The sequence below is a fragment of the Schistocerca americana genome, chromosome 8 (genome assembly GCF_021461395.2).
Source record: "Schistocerca americana isolate TAMUIC-IGC-003095 chromosome 8, iqSchAmer2.1, whole genome shotgun sequence".
Taxonomy (NCBI): domain Eukaryota; kingdom Metazoa; phylum Arthropoda; class Insecta; order Orthoptera; family Acrididae; genus Schistocerca; species Schistocerca americana.
The window spans coordinates 33445673-33460864 of record NC_060126.1 but is presented as its reverse complement, the minus strand read 5'-3'; positions in this window follow the sequence as shown (position 1 = coordinate 33460864).

Below are 15192 nucleotides of genomic sequence, written 5' to 3'. Positions count from 1 at the left end.
CTTGTTCCAGTCATCAACAGCCCAATGTCGGTGTTGATTGGTCCTGGCGAGGCCTAAAGCTTTGTGTCGTGCCGCCATCAAGAGTACACGAGTGGGTTCAAATGGCTCTGAGCACTATGCGACTTAACTTCTGAGGTCATCAGTCGCCTAGAACTTAGAACTAAGTAAACCTGACTAACCTAAGGACATCACTCAGATCCATGCCCGAGGCAGGATTCGAACCTGCGGCCGTAGCGGTCGCTCGGTTCCAGACTGTAGCGCCTAGAACCGCACGGCCACTTCGGCCGGCACACGAGTGGGCCTTCGCCTCCGAAAGCCCATATCGATGATGTTTCGTTGAATGGTTCGCACGCTGGCACTTGTTGATGGCCCAGCATTAATCTGCAGCAATCTGCGGAAGGGTTGCACTTCTGTCACGTTGAACGATTTTTCCAGCCGCAGCGATGTTGAAGATTTGATGTTTTAGCGTATGCCTGATATTCGTAGTACACTGGTGAAATGGTAGTACGGAAAAATCCCCAGTTCATCGCTACCTCGGAGATCCTGTGTCCCATCCATCGTGCGCCGGCTATAACACTACGTCGCAACTCATTTAAATCTTGATGACCTGCCATTGTAGCAACAGTAACCGATCTAACAACAGCGCCAGACACTTCGTCTTATATAGGCGTTGCCGGTCTCAGCGCCGTATTATGCCTGTTTACATATCTCTGTATGTGAACACGCATGGTTGTACCAGTTTCTTTGCGGCTTCAGTGTAGTTAGGAATGAAACCAAACAGCAACCGTTGAAATAAAAATGAAGAGAAATTTAGTGATACTAATTGTTGATCTTCTTATCCTTCGCATTTAGCCCCGACTAGAACGGGATACCTGTACGCAGTGGCTTGATTTCTTTGGCGCCTCAGTTTAGAAAACGTATCCATAGTCCTGTAAATTCAATGCAAAGTCTAAATCCATACAATGTGTCACTGTAATATAGAAATACTGTACACATAAATCAATACATGTTCCTGGAAATGATTGCGAACGGAAACAAGGCACTTCTTCTTTGTTATATTACGAACTTCATCCACAGATGGGAACTACGTAGGTTTCCAATCGGTGTAGCGCGCACTTGCCAGGTAATTCGAAACTGGATATGTTCGTTTGTCATGTCAGAGGGATAAATTCCTTCGCTACAACTCCCTCAGTGACAGTTTTTGTTCAATGAGCATTGGTCGACAAAACAAATGCTGCTTAAAAGAAACTATGTACACACAGTGTGTTTAGAGCTTAGAAGCACACACTACGGGCAGCGCTGCACGTGGCTATGACAGCGCATGTCATATCCTTCAGCCCTTAACACATGCACTCTTTCAAACACTCCTGTCTACATTCACTCACATGCATCGGCTCACACGCTCCTATCACCTCTGCACATTGTCGATGTGACGTAATCCGAATGGAGCGAGGTGTATTGCAACGACTGTGAGAGTTTTCCTTCTCTTGTACTCGTACTTATCTAAGTCCTATTTTAGTCCGTGGTCGCTGCCAGCGTTGAATATGTTTAAAAAAAAAAGAGAGACCTTTAACAATATGACGATAATTCGACAATATAAAGTCTGTCGCATTTTTAACACTGAAGTTGGAACTTCTCCATGTCAGTTTCCGGACAGCACGCTTTCTGCAAAACGTGTTCGTTATAGGCATTTTAGTATATTCTGCAAAATGTACTAGTGGCTCTCCTCTCTCATTTCTGTAGCCGATCCAGTAGCTTACCAACTACCATTTCAGCCTGTTTGCGGGTTTCTAACTTAGCGTTAAAATCACCGATAACCATTTTAAAATGGCAATTTATTCCTTTTTTCAGATGTTTCGGTTGTGTGAGCATACAACGGTACAATTTGAATTTTTTTATCTCACATATTCTGCTGGATGCCCCTGCTAATACCGATAACTTATCAGCAATGTTTTATTTGTTAAGAAAGCAAGTTCATTTCGTTTGCCATTTGGCACAGCAAAGAAACAGCACATATTTCCAGATCCTAAGAGGAAACAGATTTCTCTTTTGTTCCGCACTTCGCTGAGACCGACGGTACTCCGATTTTTCTTTTGCAGTTGCTCCTCAATTTCTTCTAATCTATCGTTGTCTAGTAGTGAACGGCTACTGCAGTAGCAGAGCAGTATAATGTTGATGTTGTTGTTCATACATGAAAGTTTCTCCCACTCGATCAGATTGTGTGGCTATTTTGGGAAGCTTTCAGCTTTCAGCTCGATAGTACTAAAGCTTAATTACCACGTGTGCTTCTGTGACAGATTGAAGAGTTTTAAAAGAAAAGACACCCTTAGGCCTCGAAACCAACTACCCTTGGGGTCGAGAGAGGCCGACAGAAAATTGGAAATATACGTGCAGACCTTACAACAGATGTGTAACTAATTCTGCGCTGCGCTGAAAGTATCGCAACAAGTCTTTGCGAGAGTGTGAGAGATTCGGAAAACGGGGAGATGCTGTTCTGGTGCAGCCATGTTGGGTAAATTTAGGAGGACTGGTATTTGAGAAATACTGCGTTGTAATTTTACTGGCATTATTGTGTACTAACTGTAGGCCTGTGCTTCGCAATGGAAGTTAAAGAAGGGCCTTTGCTTACTATCGCTTCTTAGCCTTCCGTACTTCAGTGGGTATAAGTGGAACCCTTATAGGATCACTTCGTCAACAAAGATGTTCCGCGAAGTCAAATATAAATGAAACCTATAGAAAGAAGCGAAGCAGATTCCTGAAGTTCTTAATACACAATGCGAAATAAGAGAATTCATACATCCTAGCCAAGTAAATTTAATGTTAGTTTGCATTCGTAAAGAGAAGACAGCGGCGTTTAATACTGTCACTGGTGTAAACTACCGAAGATGCTTATTGCACTGGGTTGAGTAAAACTATCAGCCTTGTCTGTTGGTTCCTTTGTGTACTACGAAACCAGCGGCACCATGTGTTGGTCCTTTAGTATAGCACGCTGTAGCCAAGTTAAATATCCAGTTGTATGAATGTGTGATGTCTGTTCTTTCGGACATGTCCGAAAGAACAGATACTACACATTCATATAATCTGATAGGCCTAGCTGGGCAATGAACCCACCTTCTTCGGTGCTGATGCACAAACACGTCCCACCTCCAGTGGGAATCTCGGAAGAGCGAATGTGGAGTATAATGGACAGGGCGCAGTTGTTACCGCACCTGCCTAGTAAGCAGCAGATACCGGGTTCGAATCCCGGCCCGGTATACATCTTCACTCTTTGCCGCCGATTCCGCGTAATGTGCAGCTGACAGCAGCGATCCCTTTCCTTTATTGCCGTCTCCACCATCAATTTGCATTAAACATCCAAAGTAATAAGCTAAGCAGACACCTAAAACTTCAAATTATGATATATTTTCTTGCGCGATACAATTTTGATTAAATAAAGCTTAGACGTTCCCCGAAGTCACGGTCAAGTTAGCTTTGAAAACCCAGTGAAAATTTGTCTACTAGATTTGGAGATTAGTGTGACAGACAGGCAGGCACGAGGTTTTACAGTTTTATTATTGAAATATAGTCGCGCACACAGAGGCGAACCTACAATCACTTCTCCCTCGCTCATTACCCGAGAGAATGGGGCAGAAAACTAATAATATTGGTACTGGACACTGTGACAGAAGATACAGTGCGACTTTATATGCTACATGCATCAACATTGAAGTTCTGCGACACACATTGAAGCTCTGTGTCGATTACACTGTGTCGCAAACCTGGACGTAGAGTCATCCCTTCAAAAGTTGACACCACGGGCATATTGCCATTTCTCGAGCTTCGTTCTTGACTTGCGAGAGAACAGAATAAGGCAGGCATGGAACGAGTACAATAAAACGGACTGCGGCGCATCGGCTACAAAAGGAGTCTCATTAGTTTCGTCTTATTAGGACAGCCCTGGGGCGGCGTTTCGACTAGACGGTGATCATCGTCAGTCACGCCGCGCGCGCGGAATTAATTACGGTGGCGGGCGAAGATTTACGCTACGGAGGGCAGAGCAGCGGCGTAAACCAGCCTGGTGTTCCGAACCGAGCATCTGCCAGTAGCTGGCGAATACCCGCAGCTCGCGCAGCAAGAGGTACGGCTACCGGCTTGTAAGAGTACCACACCTGCTACACTCATTGGATTTCGTTTCACGTGGAGCGGAAGCCGCCAAGCTGTGTCCAGTACGGTCAAGTACGATTATAAGGATACGTTTCATGTTGTGTTAGCACACACAGACTAAGCGATAATGCGGGACAACGGCTTTACTGGCGCATTGAACTCCGCCACCATTGACCAGCCAGCTGGTCCGACTATCCTGCACTGATGTTCAAATGGCTGTGAACACTATGGGACTTAACAGCTGAGGTCATCAGTCCCCTAGAACTTAGAACTACTTAAACCTAACTAACCTAAGAACATCACACACATCCATGCCCGAGGCAGGATTCGAACCTGCAGTGATGTGATCAGTTGCAGTCCAGACGTAAAACGTGACGAGCAAAGGAACGATATAGCTTCGAACGTCATTTAATTTTTAAAGAGGATGAAATAATATTCGGCAAAACTCCGGCGCTGCCGCATGCTTCTTAGCTGACCAGACGGAAAGCATAATACGCTCTCGTTGCAGTACGCCTGGCAGGGCAACAGCTCGTCATTTCTTGGACCAGATCAGTTCTGTTGGGTTCATATTGTAAGAGTACAGTGGGAGACGTAAAATTGCAGCATCTGGAAGGTGTGCTCGAAGCTGTCAAAGTGATTGTTCTCCATGTTTCTGCGACACTAATCACTCTGGTTCTTGTGAGACGACATATGTGCTGTAAAACAATGGACTTAGTCCAAATAAAAAACATTTGGTTCTTTATTCTTGCCCCAAAAATTAAATTATTGGGTTTTCTTAATTTAAGCGACCTCAATCAACAATCTTTCATAAAATATAGATAATTAAGAAATTTATATTTGAAATGAAATGAAAACAGGAATTTCGCGTGCAATATGTAATTATTTATAAAAAAAATATGATGAATTTTACAATTACGAGGTGTAGCTATTTCAAGCTGAACGAAAACAAAAGATCACAAAGGCGAGGCTTGAACCAACGGTCCACGAACTGCGCTAGGTTAGGAAGCTACTCCGTTACCGATTCCTCTATACATCCAATCTGTTTTGTATCTGTCAAATACAGTCCCTCGGAAAACTTTCTAGCAAACTTTTTTATATAGATTTATGAAAAACATTAAGAGCAAGCTATTTCTCGGCGCTTTTTAACCGTGTTCCACACGCATTTTTCACTATGGAGCAGGAAGTAGTGACAGCCATTTTCATACTGCGTATTAACAGCGAGACAATCAGAGCACGACAGCACGGAGACTGTGACTGTACACGAGTTTTGAAATGTAAACTACATAGCTAAAGCGTGATTAAGGCAAACTTTCGTGGCTGTTAATACTCGTACAATAGAATGTGTTAAAGTTGCATTTAACGTAACTTACTAATAATACATCTAACACATGCGTAAGACGTACTTCCGAAAGCGTAACAGCACCTACGGCTTCTGACCAATCATCGCGTTTGTGTTTGTTTACCTGACGTTTATTTTTGCGGTGAACAGAACATAACAAGGAGGCGCGTCGCTCGCTCTCGTTAATGGGCGCACATGCTCCGTCGTAGCGCATTAACTCGCAATTACTCCTGTCTCCACGGGAATTCAAACTCGCAGGCCGCAGAAGTGAAGTTACTATCGGGCTCCACTTTGGCGTAAAATGCGGTGAACCGAGGCATTTCTCCACTATTCATGTGCGATAATGCCTTTGCTACCAACTGATTTTTGCTCTTGTACGGAAACCAATTCGGTGAACTTTACTAAAAAGAGACTGTTTCCGAATATGTCTAGTAGACAAACAATGACGTCAGCGAGTTAACTAAAACCTGCTAGGGAATGACACGGTTCTAGTCCTGCAGATGGAAAGCTACGCATCGAAGACCATGTCACGCAGAAATACGTAACGTCCCCAACAAGCTAGATCCGTTGCTGTGGAGCATATTAATGTAAATAAATTTACTCCTCGTGACAACTACGACTGGAATACGCTCTTTAACGTTCTGAATTTGTGGGGGAAAAGTACCCCGACCTAAAGACCGTGTACAACTGGTGCAGATACCAGAATGCGGTTGTAAGGTTTGAAAGGATGTGTGAAAGGTATTGTAGCTTAAGCCCGCTCCCCCATTACATACGTATTATTCAACCTGCAAGAAGAAAAAGGACAAAGACAAATTTTCTAACAGGAATTAAGGTTCAACGAGAAAAAAAACTGACAAGGTGCTAGTAGGGTTCGCGCGCTGAGGGTTCCGCACACAGTTATGTATGTAGACAGTTCATTCATTCCGATAATCGAGCATGTTGACGGTTTTTGCCCGTTATCGACATTCACACTAGCAAGATATCGGTCCCACGAATTCCCAGACTTTTGAAAATCTTTTTATGTCAAGACTGAAGTCGAATAACAAACAACAAAAGAAATATAATTACAAATCAACCATTTCGGATTTTTTCCTTCATTTTTACTGTGCAACGTTGCTTATTGCCAAATTTCAATATAGATCAACGGGAGGTACCCTATAAGTTTTTATGAATGAGTTTTCGAGTATCAATACGTGTGACGTAAAAGGCCGTATCCTGCGACTGAACTGATTTAGAAGCTTAAAATTTTACACCGCCGAAGGACCATAGATCTCAATACGTGACATAAATTTGATTGGATGTGTGCACACGCTCCTGACAAAAACACATCTGAAATGTAACGTCCACTGTTCAAAGTGCCGTCAATGCGAACAAGAGGTGACCGAGACGGGTAAACAATGACACCCCATACCATCACGCCGGGTGATACGCCAGTATGGTGATAATGAATACACGGTTCCAATGTGCGTTCACCACGATGTCGCCAAACACGGATGCGACCATCATGATGCTGTGAACAGAACCTGAATTCATCCGAAAAAATGACGTTCTGCCATTCGTGCACCCAGGTTCGTCGTTGAGTACACCGTCGCAGGCGCTCCTGTGTGTGATGCAGCGTCAAGGGTAGCCGCAGCCATGGTCTCCGAGCTGATAGTCCATGCTGCTGCAAACGTCGTCGAACAGTTTGTGCAGATAGTTGTTGTCTTGCAAACGTCCCCATCTGTTGACTCAGGGATCGAGACGCGGCTGCACGATCCGTCACAGCCATGAGGATAAGATGCCTGTCATCTCGACTGCTAGTGATGCGAGGCCGTTGGGATCCAGCACGTCATCTTCGTGGTGTAGCAATTTTAATGGCCAGTAGTATATTAGCGAGTAAGTTTCAGAATGACAACCTGAAAGGTAGACTTAGTACTTACCGTCAAATGAATGGGCAGATTATTATGCAAATTACATGCAGATACTTGAGAGTGAAAAGAAATTAAGATTCAGAGATATGGTACTACCTAATTCTTTGAATAAAAATATTCCTCTGTGTACATTGCTTCCTTGGTCTGGAATATTCAATAAATGCGTGAATACTGACAAATATTCTGCAATGATACGGGAGAATTCTGAAGTGTCACAGAGACCAGAAAATTTTCTGCCAGTGCTGATGTAAATTTTTGGTTATGCTGTAAACAAGGAGCTTTTACTTAAAAAAAATTGAGAGATTTGCAGCTCTTGGGTGCTACCTGATAAGGCAGAGTCGAAATAACCATCCCAAATTACTTCATAAAAAAGTATGACCGTACAAAGTTGACGATTCGCACTGAAACTGCTGTTACAGTGGCTGGCCTTGCTTGGTTCATGCTGAAAGCAATGTTAGATTTGTATTCAGTTAGCCCCACTGGCGATTCACATCAGCTTTCTGTCTTGCACAAAAAATGTTGCCTAAAGTTGGAGAGCTGCGATCTTACTGACGCTGAAACTTCCTGGCAGAACTGTATGCCGCACCGAGACTCGAACTCTGGTCCTTTGTCTTCCGCGAGCCAGTGTTCTTACTGAGGATGATGTAAGTGATATTTGCAAATGTCGGAGAACTTTTAAGTGCATACTGCAAAATATTAACCTCTGATTCTGTAAAGTGATGATAAACAATGTCACTAAGAATGTCAATGATTCTCAGCGCAGTAATAAATGCGGAGGCAGTTAAAGAAACTGAGGAAAACAGAATATTTTTGTATGAATTTTTTAAATTCGTTGACTGACTGTATCAGTGGAGAAGTGTCTACTATTAATTAATATGTGACAGAACAAATACAATTTTCTAACATAATCACTATACTTTCCACCACAAAATGAATTTTATAGCTAGCAAGGTAATGCTGAACACACAACGTGGGAAAAAAATGTCCATGTCAGGTACAAATAATGTATTACACTACTTAAAAAAATCATGGAACGTGTAGTTTTTCAATAAATTACCATGTAAGTACTAAATACATGCCTTTAAAAAATAATGCATTTGCTCTTGTCCTTTACGATATGTTTTTAACTCAAATTTTGATGAAGTGTTTGCTAAAGAAAGACCGAAGATTCCTCTTTAAAGGTTGTATGTTTGACTTGTACAGTTTTGGGGGATAGTTCGTTTAAAATTTGGAGCCGAACACTGCAGTTCCTCAGTGTATGAGTGAAATTTAGTGGTGAGAGAGACTGTGAGGTACAATGTTTCACATTATATATGCTATAGTGAGATATAAAAAAAAAAAAACTTATGAAAATATGTATGAGACAATATTTTGCACTGTTATTATCCTGTGTCCTGCTCCCTCTCTGTCTGTGTGTGTGTGTGTGTGTGTGTGTGTGTGTGTGTGTGTGTGAAGAGAGAGAGAGAGAGAGAGAGAGTGTGAGAGAGAGAGAGAGAGAGAGAGACACTGAATTTGAAGTACAATGATTGACTTAAAATATGCTGTATTAAAGTACAAGCGTATGTCGAAAAATTTAATGGCGAGACTGAACGCCACTAACAGTTATATATGAGCATCATTGTGAGTGGGTGTTACGCCATTTCTTTTTATACGAAGTCCGAACAGTATATTGTGTTGTTAAGTAATTTAGAGATAACAGAATTACTGAGAGTGGTATTCAATTAGTACTTAGAGTAAACAATAATCAACGAACAGTAACGTCATTTGTAATTTTGCGAAGCAGAAACAGCAAACACGCGGCAGTCGCTGCATGCTGAGCTATGTCACTAGAGGGTTGTGTTACGGCCGTAGCACTACAAAGCTGACGTCATCAAAGTGCGCCCAAGACAGCAGAGACATGACGTCACTCTGGCTGACGAGCGGACACGTGACGTCGGCCGCCGGCGTCAGCCAGTTCCCCGGGTTCCTGTGACTGACCCGCGCGGCTGTTAAACAGTTCAAACTCAACTCGTGAGCCAGCGAATTAGCAGCACACTTGTCTGGAATCAGGAGTTCTAGAAACAGCTCAGAGCTGCTTACTTCTAGTTAAATGCTGTGATGTGGTTGCCGTCGCTGTGGGAACAGATTAGATCAGTGTCGTTATTCCACTCTTCCACTACGTTCGGTGAACCCAAACATGATGTGCATATCTACAAATACACTGAGGCGCCAAAGAAACTGGTATAGGCATGCCTACCCAAATGCAGAGAGATGTAAACAGGCACAATACGGCGCTGCAGTCGGCAACGCCTATATATGACAAGTGTCTGGCGCAGTTGTTAGATCGGTTACTCCTGCTACAACGGCAAGTTATCAAGATCTAAGTGAGTTTGAACATGGTGGTAAAGTCGGCGTACGAGCGATGAGACACAGCATCTCCGAGGTGACGATGAAGCGGGGATTTACACGTACGACGATTTCATGGGTGTACTGTGAATATCGGCAATCCGGTAAACCATCAAATCTCCGAAATCGCTCTGGCCGGTAAAAAATAACGCAAGAACGGGACCAACGACGACTGAAGAAGGGTTCAAATGGCTCTGAGCACTATGGGACTTAACATCTGAGGTCATCAGTCCCCTAGAACTTGTTGTCTTCAGTCCTGAGACTGGTTTGATGCAGCTCTCCCTGCTACTCTATCCTGAGCAAGCTTCTTCATCTCCCGGTACTTACTGCAACCTACATCCTTCTGAATCTGCTTAAAGTATTCACCTCTTGCTCTCCCTCTACGATTTTTACCCTCCACGCTGCCCTCTACGATTTTTACCCTCCCCGCTGCCCTCCAATGCTAAATTTATGATCCCTTGATGCCTCAGAACGTGTCCTACCAACCGGTCCCTTCTTCTAGTCAAGTTGTGCCACAAACTCCTCCCCAATTCTATTCAATACCTCCTCATTAGTTATGTGATCTACCCATCTAATCTTCAGCATTCTTCTGTAGCACCACATTTCGAAAGCTTCTATTCTCTTCTTGTCCAAACTATTTATCGTACATGTTTCACTTCCATACATGCCTACACTTTATACAAATACTTTCAGAAACGACTTCCTGACAAACCTGTACTCGATGTTAACAAATTTCTTTTCTTCAGAAACGCTTTCCTTGCCATTGCCAGTCGACATTTTACATCCTCTCTACTTCGACCATCATCAGTTATTTTGCTCCCCAAATAGCAAAACTCCTTTACTACTTTAAGTGTCTCACTTCCTAATCTAATTCCCTCAGCATCACCCGACTTAACTCGACTACATTCCATTATCCTCGTTTTGCTTTTGTTGATGTTCATCTTATATCCTCCTTTCAAGACACTGTCCATTACGTTCAACTGCTCTTCCAAGTCCTTTGAGGTCTCTGACAGAATTACAATGTCATCGGCGAACCTCAAAGTTTTTATTTCTTCTTCATGGATTTTAATACCTACTCCGAATTTTTCTTTTGTTTCCTTCACTGCTTGCTCAATACACAGATTGAATAACATCTGGGAGAGAAATTAGAACTACTTAAACATAACTAACCTAAGGACATCACACACATCCATGCCCGAGGCAGGATTCGAACCTGCGACCGTAGCGGTCGCGCGGTTCCATAGTGAAGCGCCTATAACTGCTCGGTCACAGCGGCCGGCGACGACTGAAGAGACTCGTTCACCATGACAGTAGTGCAACCTCCCGCAAATTTCAATGGGGCTTTCGGAGCCGTAGGTAGTCCTTATTCTGCCTACCAACTCTATGTATGTTGAATGAATTAAAAAAGCAATAAATTAATGAGAAAATAATTTTAAACCGTTTTACGGGAAATTCCTGTAGTGTATCTTGATTCACAATGTACTGCAAGCGCCAGTTTTCTGTTAAGTGACTCGTTGCGCGTGGCTTGCCAACGCGTGAATTTTCAGCAATATTTGTGACGTTTTATTCCCGAGTGAGAGTCATACGAAGAAATATCACTTTGGCAAACCTGCCTTCCCGCGATGCTTGTGGCGTTCGGAATTTCTATGTTTCGAATGTTTCCACCATCGGTATCATACAATGGAATGCACCAAACCTTCCGGTAGAATAAGCGTATGAATAAAATATACGAATTACAATAATGATTAATGTAAGAATGAAATATAAAAATACAAGAATAAGACAATAAATGGATGACAATTATTGTGAAGCATAGTTGTAATTTTACGATTAAGGTAAAGCCCTAGGCCCACCACCTTGATAAGAAACATTCATGTGGTAATCTTCTACCGACATCGGTCGATAAATGAAAAATATAGTAAAATAAAATAAATAAAAACAATAACCTGGTTTCGAACACGGGGCAGAAAAGTCTGAAGCCGCAACGCAAGCCACTGTGTCACCTCTTCAGTTGAGGCTATCTCGCACTATAGTTGGAATCGCGAACGATGGCGGACGATTTTAAGTTTGTTCTGTGCATCTACGTCAACCAATGAGGGTTCAGTAGTATTCTCACCGCTTGGCAGTGAATCGTAGGCGATGCGAGCATTAAACGTGGCCGTAGCGAGCTGTTTCGTTAATTTTTATTCCATCTGTGCGAGCTGCCACGGCTGATGGTGGTGGTAAGCGAATTACTATTACTGCACAAGCAAACGGGAGACATAATTTGCAGTACACAAGTCTTCCTTGACGCGGAGGGCACGTGTATGCGCTTCCCGCAACAGTCGCTTGCAACCGGCGACAATGTAATTCCCAGTCCGTGTTTCGACCTACTCGATCCGCCATCGTTCGTGGATCGAGCTATAAAAGACGTCTAAACCTCTGACCTCTGAAGCGGCACCGGCCGGTGTGGCCAAGCGGTTCTAGGCGCTTCAGTCTGGAACCGCGCGACCGCTATGGTCACAGGTTCGAATCCTGCCTCCGACATGGATGTGAGTGATGTCCTTAGGTTAGTTAGGTTTAAGTAGTTCTACGTTCTAGGGGACTGATGACCTCTGATGTTAAGACCCATAGTGCTCAGAGCCATTTTGAATCTGACGCGGTCGAAAATCCACGGATAAGTCGAAACGCGAGCTCTTTTATTTTCAGTCCTCTTCCACTGAGTGAAAATTCTGGTAAATTAAGTTGTGGCACTAGCCGCGTTCTGCTCGTGAGTGACCAGCGCGGCAGACTGCGACGCGGTGGACCCAGGTTCGCTTCCCGATACTGCCAGGGAGATTTTCTCGGTGGTACAAACGGAACGGGGCGCGGTCAGCCTCGAAAGATGCAAATTGCAGAGCTACTTGAGCGAGGCTGGAGCCCACGAAAACGACGGTGACAGGACAGGGCAAAATATAGTCGATATAAAGTTGTAACATGACACTGTGTGTCTGGTTTTAAAAGTGAGGAAAATATATTTCAGCACAACTGATCAGAACATTAAATCACGTCACATTAATCTGATCACCTGTAAACCCCTGAATAATCACCTTTTGCAACGGGGAATGTTGAGAGACGTGCTGGACGAGTCATCGAGGTTCTGGGAGGCGCCGACAGGGAAGCTGGAGCCACGCCCACTCCAATGCCGTGGCCTGCTGCGCTGGCTTTCTCAGTTTAGGATCCGTGGCGCAAACAGCCCAAACGAGGTGGTCCCACAAGATTCTCGATTGGGTTCAAATCCGACGAGTTTGGTAGACAGAGGAGTACAGTAAACTCGTGCTCGCGCTCTTCGAACCACGGACGTACACTGCGTGCTGTGTGACACGTTGCATCGGCCTGCTGGAAGATCCCATAGTGGCAAGAAAACACACACACACACACACACACACACTACATGCTGGGGTGGACAGGGTCCCCAAGGACAGACGAATACCTGTATTAATCCACTGAGCCTTCCAAGTTGACGAGATCACCCTGAGAACGCCACGAAAACACTCCCCAGACCATAACGCTCTCTTCTCCGGCCTGGACCATTCTGACTATCGTTGCAGGGCCGTACACGCCAACTCCCCCCCCCCCCCCACCACTCCCCACCACCAACGTACAGGCTATTCTATGAACCCTCCTTTGCTACAGCTGCCACCTGCGTCTGCGAGTGGTTATTCCACGTTCACATCGAACATAGGCAGTGACTGGACGGTGTACGAAGCCGAATACGTGAGACTTTCGCATTCCGTTCAAATTTTAGTATATGTATTCGGCTTCATATTTAGGTGCTAAAATAGCAACTGTGTGATTTGAAAGGAGCGCATACATGGGAAAATCTACAGCTACACCATTGATGACAAACAGCTTGAGACAGCGTCTGCCGTAAAATATCCAGGCGTAACTATCCAGAGCCACCTTAAGTGGAAAGACCGTATAAAACAGACAGTGGGGAAAGTAGGCAGCAGACTCAGATTCATTGGAAGAATCTTAAGGAAATGTAACTCATCTGCGAGAGAAATGGCTTTTAAGGTGCTTGTTCGCCCCGTTCTTGAGTATTCTACATCAATCTGGGATGCCTATCAGGTAGGACTGACAGAGGAGATAAGATCCAACGAAGAGCGGCGCGTTTCGTCACGGGATCGTTTAGCTGGCGAGAGAGCGTTAGGATGATGCTAAACAAACTCCACTGGCAGACGCTACAATAGAGGCGTTGTGCATCAAGGAGAGATTTACCACTGAAAATTCGGGACTCGGATAACATATTACTTCCCCCAACATACATCTCGCTTAGTGACCACGAGGAGAAAAGTCGAGAAATTAGAGCCAATACAAACGCTTACCGTCAATCATTCTTCGCACGCACTATTCGCGAGTGGCCACACACTATCAGGTGGCTTGCGGAGTATGATGCAGATGCAGATGAAGGCAAAATTACAGACTACGCCTCTGTACATGGTCCCAGTCTCTATTTCTTTCACATGATCCCTACGCGATATGTCAAATGGTGGCAGTAAGACTGTCGAAAAGTCCTCTTGAAATACGTCAGGTTCCCTAAATTTAGCCAACAGACCCTTTTTGCCGAGGATTCCCATTTAAGCATCCGATTATTTGCCATACACATTCGTATGTGTTGTCGCGACCGACATGTACATCCACATGTACATTCCACAGGCCACCTTATGGTGAGTGGCGGAGGGTACCTTTTTGTACCGCTGTCACTCCCCCCTCCCCCCCTTTCCTACTGCAATCGCGAATGGTTGGCGGAAAGAACGACTGCCGGTATGGCTCCGTGTGGGATCCAATCTCTCCAACTTTATCTACACGGCCTTTCTCAAGATATGCGTACGACGAAGCACTGTATGTGTTGAATGTTAACACTAAACAGAAAGCCTCTCTTGAGCCGCCTGTCACTTGAGTTGGTTGAACATCTCTGTGAGGCTTTCGTGCTTACTAAATGAGGCTGTAACGAACGCGGTGCTATTCTCTGGATCTCCTCTATTTCCTCCCTGGTACACATCCCATACTGACGGGCAATATTCAAGCACTGGCCAATCGGGTGTTTGGTAAGCTACTTCGTTTTGTGGGACTACATTTCCTGACGATTATTCTGCCGAATCTCAGTCTGGCAGCTACCTTACGCGCCATTAATGTTTATGTGGTTGTTCAATTTCAAAATGGTTTTGTTCGCTTACTCCGAGGTGTTTCAGGTATTTTATGGGAGTATTTGCTATTATGTTACTAGAAATGCATCTCTGAATTCTTTCGATGACGGCTCTTATCCGTCCTAAAACCGCTGGAGGGATTGCTCTCGTAAACTGGCAGCAGTAGCATCTCGTATACGAACTTCTTTGCGTAAGTGCAGCACTTTATCCAGAGCCTTGCATAAAATGTTAGGCTACCGTTCTCCAT